The 10058-nt window shown below is 39.5% G+C and overlaps 1 long non-coding RNA gene across 1 annotated transcript; it reads left to right on the forward strand.

Annotated features, from left to right (window-relative positions):
- Window positions 1-222: 222 nt before the first annotated feature.
- On the forward strand, window positions 223-1762 carry LOC142164852 (uncharacterized). The gene is made up of 3 exons (XR_012695927.1): window positions 223-276; window positions 609-676; window positions 1557-1762. It is a non-coding gene; the product is annotated as an uncharacterized LOC142164852 (long non-coding RNA).
- Window positions 1763-10058: the final 8296 nt, after the last annotated feature.

Genomic DNA, 10058 nt, shown 5'->3' on the forward strand with positions numbered 1-10058 from the left:
ATAAAATTAAAGATCTTTGAGTCTAGTTTCTAAATCTTCAAACCGTTTGTCATTTGGATATTTATACAAGACGTTATGAGTGTTTAAACAGAAGGTGTCCGACAAGGAACAATTTTAATATGATGTACAACTTGTATAGCACAAGTGCAAGGTACAACTCGACGAAGCACAAACAGATTCTTTTATACACGGATTTAGCTCATTTTTTTTCATTTCTTCAAAGTATGGACGATTTTTGGGGAGCTTCAAGAGGGGATTTTCATCGTCAATGTGAAGGTAAGTTATCCCCACCTATTTTGAGTTAAGTACATCAATTATAAATGGATTTGAGCATGAAAATTGTAGAAAAATTAAGGATTTAGGCCTAGGGATTTGAAAATAAGATTTAGTGATTTGAGGGGTCAAATGAACTCCGATTTTGGTAAATTTTTTATGTGCGGACTCGTGGCGAAACGAGGAATCCGGTGATGTGACTTTCGTAATTTTTCGAGAAGTGGGCCCAGGGCTCGGGTTTTGCAAATTTCGTGATTTTCGATATTTTTCGAGTCTTTTCGATTGGGTTATATTACCTTAGCCTATTGTAATATATTCCTTGTGGTTTTGGTAAGATTTGACGCGCGAGGAGGTCGATTCGAAAGGAAAGGGCATCACGGAGTAGACTTTTGGCCGTCTTGAGGTGAGTAATAGATGTAAATGCTGTTCTGAGGGTTTGAAACCCCGGACTTTCACATCGTAACGCTATATTGAGGCGTGACACACACTCCATGGTGAGTGAGGGGTCGGATACTATTGGGGATTGTGACTTGGTCCATCCCGTGTGATGTTTATACTATACTGGTGATTGATACACATACTTCATTGATATTACTGGGCTTGATGCCATGTTTGGGGCCTTGTGCCGATTTGTAAAATCCTTCGAGGATTGATATTACTGCTTAGCATGATTTGCATATCATTTAATTTCAGTCCAAGGTTTTAAATGCTGTTTTGCAAACTCAACCATAATTCTAAGTGTTGAAAACTTAAATGATATTTTTAAATGTATTCCGGGCTAGAAACTTCTGTTTTGTAAATGCCCAATGGGCTTATTATATTATTTTCTGGACTGATTATAAAGTGACTTGAAACAGTAGTAACAATGACACTGGATGATATACTTGAACAGTGGTAACAATGGCACTGTATGATATAAATTGGTCAGGTAACAATGGCTGAGCGGTCAGGTAACAATGACTGACCAAGATATTGCGCTTGGGCTGTAGGAGCCCCTCCGGAGTATGTACACACCCTCAGTGAGCGTCGTCGACGATAAATAAATATGGATGGCTCGGGCTACATGCCGCAATGGGTACTGGAATGTACCATCATATGCATTGCATTGCATTCATTTATTTGTATTTATACTGTCGTTTAGATGCTCAGTTCCATATGTTGCTGTATATTTGGATTTTAGCTTACTTTGTGTATTTACTGGATTTTCTTATCTTCGGACTGTAGTTACTTTTATTACTCACTGAGTCGGAGTACTTACTTTACTCCCTGCACCTTGTGTGCAGATCCAGGGCAGTCTTAGGCTCAGTAGATCTAGTTGATCAGCAGATCCAGCTACTGGGAGTATCGAGGTAGCTGCACGGCGTTCGCAGCCATTGATCTTCTCCCTCCTATCCTATCTCTTTATTTCCGCATTATCAGACTTTGGATATACCATGTATTAGGATGATATTCTGTATTCTAGATGCTCAGATTCGTGACACCGGGTCCTAGTGAGATTATATTGTGTATTTTGTTAAATTCTTCAGTACTTTAATCTTGCTTAATTGATATTTCTTTCCGCTATTTTTGATAAATTGGGTTAATTGTTGAATAATGGTCGGGCTTGCCTAGTAGTGTGCTGGGCGCCATCACGACCGGGATTTGGGTCGTGACAGAGTTGGTATCAGAGCCTAGGTTACTTGGTCTCGCGAGTCATGAGCCGGTTTAGTAGAGTCTCGCGGATTGGTACGGAGACGTCTGTACTTATCCTCGGGAGGCTGCAGAACCTTTAGGAAAACTTCACATTCTTAAAATCTTATCGTGTGTCCTTGATTCAGCTTGAAAAAGTAACTTTTACAGTTCCTTCCATATATTCGTATGCGCGAACGAATGCTCAGTATTAGATGTGCCTTGATGGCTTGTAATTCCCCGATCGAGGGACGAGGTGTAATCTCTGTGAGTTTGATGTTAGGCCAGTCTGGAGGACTTGAGGCCGGATCTTTGCCTATGGCTTGACCACCGAGGTGCTGATTATGTAAGCAAGTGTTTTGAACTTATATGTTTGGTGTTGTCCCTATTAGTGGGAATGATGGATGGATAGCTACATGATGAGTATGTTACAACTGTGAGATGTATCTATATGGCTTGGAAGTGACGATGGAGACCTGCTGGATGATAGGTGGACTATTAAGTGTTTGATTTTCACTGTGATGCTTTGTCAAGTTGTGGATGTGTTGTTAGGATAGTTTTGGTGATTCTCTGGCAGGTGGATAGGCCTAATTACAAAGGAAACTCTGGTGAAAATTTTAAAAAAATTTGGGACTTAGTAAAAATTTTGTCGCCTAAAGAGTGGGCTTAACTGTGGGGTGAGTGAATACAAAAAAAAAAAAAAATTTGCAGAAGAGTTAAAGTTTCTGATGATTCATGTTTCCACAAGCTTATGAAGGATTGAGTTTAATCTCACCATGGTATTACGGCAGCAATAGAGTATATGTGTTGTGATCTATGGCCTCGAGCCAAGTTGGGAAGTTTGCTATTGATTAGATAATTGTACGGTCATGTGCTATGTTGGTTCCGGTTCGAGGCATGCTGGCGAATCAGCTCTGGTTGTAGAAATTGGTCCGAAGATAGCACGGGTGAGGGAGATCTTTGACAAAGGCTACATGGTGCTTCATAGATGTGTGAGAATCACAGTATGTCTTAAGCTGTCGTTGGTAAAGAATGCTCGGTGCATGGAGCGGGAAGATGTTTGGTTGTATTGGAATGAGGTCATACCCTGGGGTGTCAGAGTGCTAATGAGGCACGGGTGGTTATGTTAGTTGGATCAGGTAAATTGCAATTTGAATAAGAGTAAATGACTTGAGAGAATGGTTCTAATGTGTTCGAGAGTCGTGTAATAGTGGCTTTGAGCTAAGTGGGAGAGTCCCACCGCTTACGATTAGGTTGCATGGTTAATTACCTGCGTGAATTCTGGTTATTAGCATATTGATGGGTTATTGCAGCTACGGAAAAGGACCATGGTGGTAATTTGAGTAAATGAATTGTTGGATGCATGCTATGGTTAGCCTTATTGGCTCATGTTCAGACTTGAGGGAAGATTCATGATTTATGCCTCGTATAGGTGCAGGCTTCGAGGGAAGTGATCCCTCTGGGTGCTTTATCGAGAGGGTATTCATATGTTATAAAATTCAGTAGAGTTGGTTGCATTCGGGGCTAAGTCAGAGCCGGGTGGCTCTCAATAGCGATCTTAGTGAATTCAAGAGGCAAAGTGTGGTGCCTGATGATTCTGAGTCTATAAGTACAGTTAAGAGTCAAGCTTTTGAAGCAGCTTATGAAGAAAGACACAAAATGTTCTATGATGTTTTGACTTGCGGTGTAGCATTTGAGAGACATGAAATGGTCATGGTTTTTGAGACAACATGGTCTCGTGATTTAAGGTCACTCGGGGTGAGTGCGGTTGGAATAAGTTAGGTGTTGAAGGGAGATATTATTATTTCTAAGGCAATCAAGGATAAACTGGAAGGAAGTAGATTGATTAGCCATAGTTGAGTTGGCATATTGGTGTCAGTGATCGGTTCGTTCAGCGTGATCGAGTTATGCATGTGATTTGTGGCGGTACGTGTGAGGCTTGTCGGCCGTAGTAATTGATGTTATTCTGAATCATTCTTCTGTTAGGGCCTGTTATGAGTAGGCGGATCCTGGAAAGGGTTATGACGGCTTGGACCACTACTTAGAGATTGGCATATTCGACGGTTATGAGAATTCGCCTGTATGTTGCTATAGTTCTCCTGAAGTGAGTTAAATGGAAGGTCTTATGTGATGAAGTATTAGCCTATCGTCGGTTCCAGAGTTGTGATGGAGATCGTGTCTATCGTATATCGGCACATGAGGTGCAGTGAGTGGTATGGAATTTGAAGTAAGGACCAAGGTCGCAGTTTGGTCAATGAATGTGATGTTAAGAGCTCGGATGAGCAGGAAAGGAGTTTCAGTGTTTTGAGTAAGATGGGTATTGGCGTCAGTATCACCTGAGATCGGTGTTCTGTGAGAAAGGCCTTGCATCCTGGTTAGGGATTCCTGATCGCTTTTCAGTGTTAGTGCAACCGGTGGTTTGAATGTGCAGGCCTGTTAATTATTTCGGAAAATGGTGGGAGCTTGTCCTGCGGGAAGATTGTATAAGTGTGACATGTTGTCACTTGATTAATTAGAAATTTAAACCAAGTATGAGGATTTTGGTAATATCATCCATTTGAGAATTTATGCCTGGAGGGCACTCTGTTTATTGGCTTATGGACATGTGAAAGATTATTGGCCTGGCTTGGCACGATCAGGATCGACTTGAGGTCGGTGGATAGATTTAAATGTGGAAGTGAGCCTTACGTCAGGCCAGTTGTGTTTATTTCAGCAATGCGCTCTTTATGGAAGGATAGTCGCGGTCTTATTTCGTGGTCAGTTAATTCATGTAAAGATATATTGCACTGTATGAGTTGTGCGACGGCTTGGTAAATTCCTTATGTGTTGAGGTTCCACTCAGCGGTGATGTTATATGAGCAGGATGAGACTTAGATCATGTATCGCACCTCAGTTGTGCTTGAGTTTGTAGCCTATAGCGCTATATGTTTCCATGGGAATGATATTATGCACCTTAGTGTGTTTATGACCGATATTCGGTATTTTGATGTGATGAGCTATTCAGCTCGACGTATATCTCCTTATGTGAGTTCTATATGTGGATCGGGTGGCACACCTCCATGGGTATGTTGTTTGGATCGGGTTGCACGCCGCAACAGTGTGATGTTCAGTTCAGTGCCCATATTTGCTTTTGTGTGTTCTGTTTCCCTGTTTTCTGAGGAAGTCTATGTTAGTGTGCGAGTTGAGTAGTTCCTTCTAGAGTTCGCCTTCCTTTTGTATCGCGTTCAAATTGATAGCATACTAGCACATTGTGGCGTCTTGTGGGATTTTTGATTATGTCTGAGGTGGCTTATTGCCTGAGCAGTTCGTACTGGGTGAGACGAGGTTACTAGATTTGGGGTCAGTGCAAACTGATTATATGAAGTATATTATAGAGCAAAGATCATTCTTTAGTTTGGGACAAGGTAATGGAACTTGTCAGGAGTGTAGATCTAATGAATTGTTGATTCAGCAGTTGGTTGTGAATTTCGGCACATCTCTTCAGTCGTATCGGTGTTGTTGAAAAAAAAAAACTAGAGCAAGACCTGTGTAGATCATGAGATGCAATGGGAGCATCAGATTCGTGGAATTTCGACTATTATGTTTAAAGAATGTTATTGTGGTTCTATGAGTAAAGTGATGCAAAGTGTGAATTCAGCAAAGTTATGCAGTCATGTTTGGGTACAGCGTGTGGAGATTGATATGGTGGTCGTATGATGGAAACAGGCTTGGCAGGGAAATTCAGGATGTTGGAATTGGGCCTAATGGCTTATTTGCTTGAAAAAATAAGTATATCTACAGAATTATCGAGCTAATGTGCTCAACGGAGTAGTGGTAGCATGGGAAGGTGCATGATGTGTTAAACAAGTGATTTCAGACTACTTCAGTGTAGTTCTCAGCACGTTCGAGGACGAACGTATGTTTAAGTGGGGGAGATTGTAACGACCTGACCGGTCGTTTTGAGCTCCAGCGCGTCATTCAGCAGTTTGAGGCCATGAGCGGCTTCATCTCAAGTATATTGACTTGTGTGTATGGTCAGAATTAAAATTCAGGAAGTTTGGAGTCAAATCTAAATGGAAATTCTCATTTTGAAAGCTTAAAATTGAAGAAATGAACTAGGATTGGAATTTTGAGTAAACGACCTCGGAATTGGGATCCGAAGGTTCCAACAGATTCGTATGATGATTTCGAACTTGCGCGCATGCCCGGATCGGGTTTTAGATAACCCGGGAGCGTTTTGGCGCCTATTGTGGAAGATAGCATTTTAGAAGAAATTGCATCAATTTGGTTTAAAATGCATTTCAGTGTTATTGATGTCCGTTTGGGATTCCGAGACTGGGAGTAGCTCCGTATGGTGATTTTGGATTAGGGAGCGCGATCAGAAGTGAATTCGGAGGTCCGTAGGTCATTTTGGAGCCGTTCGGCTAAAGATGGAAAATTGAAGGTTTTTGAGAAAATTTGGCCGGAAGTGGAAATTTTGATATCGGATTCGAAATGCAAATTTTATGGTTTGTATAGCTTCGTTAGATTATTTGGGACTTAGGAGTGTGTCCGGAATATTTTTTTGTTGAAATATATGAATTATGTGTAAAATTTGAAGAATTTTGATATTTAATATTGTTAAAGTTGACTTTGGTCAACATTTTTGGCAAACGGACCCGGACCCGTGATTTTTCGGTCTCGAAAGGTCCATAGAAAAATATGGGAGTTGAACGTGTTTCCGGAATCGAATTCCGAGGTCCCAGGCCCGAGAAATGAATTTTTTTCGTGAAATTGTTTTCTGAAAATGTTTAAGGAAAATGAAAATGAAATTTGATCAGAAAGTAATGGTATCGGGCTCGTATTTTGGTTCCGACGCCCGGTACAGGTCATATATGTTGGTTAAGCGCTTCCTGTAAAGTTTGGTTACAAACGGACGTTGTTTGACGGGTTTCGGCCTTAAATTGAAAAATTTGAAAGTTTATGAAATTTGAATGAATTCTTGGATTTAAGGCTCAAATCATTAATTTTGATGTTATTTTGGCGATTTGATCGCTCGAGCAAGTTCGTGTGATGTTTTAGAGTCAGTGTTCATATTTGGTTTGGAGCCCCGAGGGCTCGGGAGTGTTTCGGAGGTGTCTCGGAGTGATTTCGGACTTAGGAAAAATTGCAGAAAATTGCAGAAATTCTGCTGTGCCCAGAAAGTTTTAGGTGCGAGTAGTCCAGTTTGGAAGCTCATATCTTGTAATCTATAAGAAATCAGAGAAAGTGCAAAACATGAAAGTTGTAGCCCATACATTCTAGTTTTCGGAAAGTTAAACCATTCGGTATTTGGATATTATCACAGAAAGTTACGATGGATCGAAAAGGGCTGCTGGAGCAATTTCGGCAGAATTTACGATGCATTTTAGAAGCTCATATCTAGGGATATATAAAGAGTTATATGGTGTACAACCTATCAAATTAAAGATATTTGAGTCTAGTTTCTAAATATACAAACCGTTTGTCATTTGGATATTTATACAAGACGTTATTGGTGTTTAAACAGAAGGTGTCCGACAAGGAACAATTTTAATAGGATGTACAATTTGTATAGCACAAGTGCAAGGTATAACTCGACGAAGCACAGGCAGATTCTTTTATACACGGATTTAGCTCATTTTTCTTCATTTCTTCAAAGTATGGACGATTTTTGGGGAGCTTCAAGAGGGGATTTACATCATCAATGTGAAGGTAAGTTATCCCCACCTAATTTGAGTTAAGTACATCAATTATGTATGGATTTGAGCATGAAAATTGTAGAAAAAATGAGGATTTAGGCCTAGGGATTTGAAAATAAGATTTGGTGATTTGAGGGGTCAAATGAAATCGGATTTGGTAAATTTTTTATGTACGGACTCGTGGCGAGACGAGGAATCCGGTGATGTGACTTTCGTAATTTTTCGAGAAGTGGGCCCGGGGCTCAGGTTTTAGAAATTTCGTGATTTTCGATATTTTTCGAGTCTTTTCGATTGGGTTATATTCCATTAGCCTATTGTAATATATTACTTGTGGTTTTGGCAAGATTCGACGCACGAGGAGGTCGATTCGAAAGGAAAGGGCATCGCGGAGTAGACTTTTGGCCGTCTTGAGGTGAGTAATAGATGTAAATGCTGTTCTGAGGGTTTGAAACCCCGGACTTTCACATCGTAACGCTATATTGAGGCGTGACACGCACTCCATGGCGAGTGCGGGGTCGGATACTATTGGGGATTGTGACTTGGTCCATCCCGTGTGATGTTTATACTATACTGGTGATTGATACACATACTTCATTGATATTACTGGGCTTGATGCCATGTTTGGGGCCTTGTGCCGATTTGTAAAATCCTTCGAGGACTGATATTACTGCTTAACATGATTTGCATATCATTTAATTTCAGTCCAAGGTTTTAAATGTTGTTTTGCAAACTCAGCCATAATTCTAAGTGTTGAAAACTTAAATGATATTTTTAAATGTATTCCGGGTTGGGAACTTCTGTTTTGTAAATGCCCAAGGGGCTTATTATATTATTTTCTGGACTGATTATAAAGTGACTTGAAACAGTGGTAACAATGACACTGGATGATATACTTGAACAGTGGTAACAATGGCACTGTATGATATAAATTGGTCAGGTAACAATGGCTGACTGGTCAGGTAACAATGACTGACCAAGATATTGCGCTTGGGCTGTAGGAGCCCCTCCGGAGTATGTACACACCCCCAATGAGCGTCGTCGACGATAAATAAATATGGATGGCTTGGGCTGCACGTCGCAGCGGGTACTGGAATGTACCATCATATGCATTGCATTGCATTCATGTATTTGTATTTATACTGTTGTTTAGCTGCTCAGTTCCATATGTTGTTGTATATTTGGATTTTGGCTTACTTTGTGTATTTACTGGATTTTCTTATCTTCGGACTGTAGTTACTTTTATTACTCATGAGTCGGAGTACTCACTTTACTCTCTGCACCTTGTGTGCAGATCCAGGGCAGTCTCAGGCTCAGTAGATCCAGTTGATCAGCAGATCCAGCTTCTGGGAGTATCGAGGTAGCTGCACGGCGTTCGCAGCCATTGATCTTCTCCCTCCTATCCTATCTCTTTATTTCCGCATTATCAGACTTTGGATATACCATGTATTAGGATGATATTCTGTATTCTAGAAGCTCAGATTCGTGACACCGGGTCCTAGTGAGATTATATTGTGTATTTTGTTAAATTCTTCAGTATTTTAATCTTGCTTGATTGATATTTCTTTCCGCTATTTTTGATAAATTGGGTTAAGTGTTGAATAATGATCGGGCTTGCCTAGTAGTGTGCTGGGCGCCATCACGACCGGGATTTGGGTCGTGACAATTACATAATTCTTTCCGGAAGTTAAGAAAACTTGGTTATGTAATCTTTACCTTCGTCTCTATCTTATAAGGTTTTTCACAACCAAAACCGACCTACGAGGTAATACTTACTCTTAATATTTTGTTAAATTGAAATACATATTTTATTTATAGGCGGTTGTCGTAAAGTTATAGATATTCAGTCATGCATCAAGTGAATAAACCTTAATTATATCTCCTTGATAAGTAATCGAGTAAAAATTATGTCAAAAAGTGAATTTTATTTTTAATTTTTAAAATAACCGAATATGCAAATTCTAACAAATATGAAAAGTTAAAATTTGTAAATTGTTATAGCACCAGACAATGCCAAGAACTATGTCTTATTGATTGGATATCGTCTTGACCTACAAAAATGATCTATTTAGTTAAGTTTAGATAGTATTTATTCTTATAGCATAATAACAAATAGATCATCTTTGCAAGCTAAGATGTTATGCAATTATAGAAATTCAAGTATTATGTTAAGGTAATAATATTGATATTCAAAGTAATTGTTTCCTCTTGTATATCATGTTTTAATAACATTAATTTATTGCTATATCATAAAAATAATTGAAAACTTACGTGCAAGTATATGGAGACTAGTATCTATATCTATCTATTACTATATTAAAAGCACGAAGGCCCTTCGCGAAATGTCGTTCGTCTTTTTTATCCTTTTAAAATAAGTTTTACATTGGATAAATATATAATTTAAGTTACTTTCCTAATATTTAGGAATTTAGAATTAAGTAA

This window comes from Nicotiana tabacum, chromosome 10, assembly GCF_000715075.1.
Source record: "Nicotiana tabacum cultivar K326 chromosome 10, ASM71507v2, whole genome shotgun sequence".
Lineage (NCBI taxonomy): Eukaryota > Viridiplantae > Streptophyta > Magnoliopsida > Solanales > Solanaceae > Nicotiana > Nicotiana tabacum.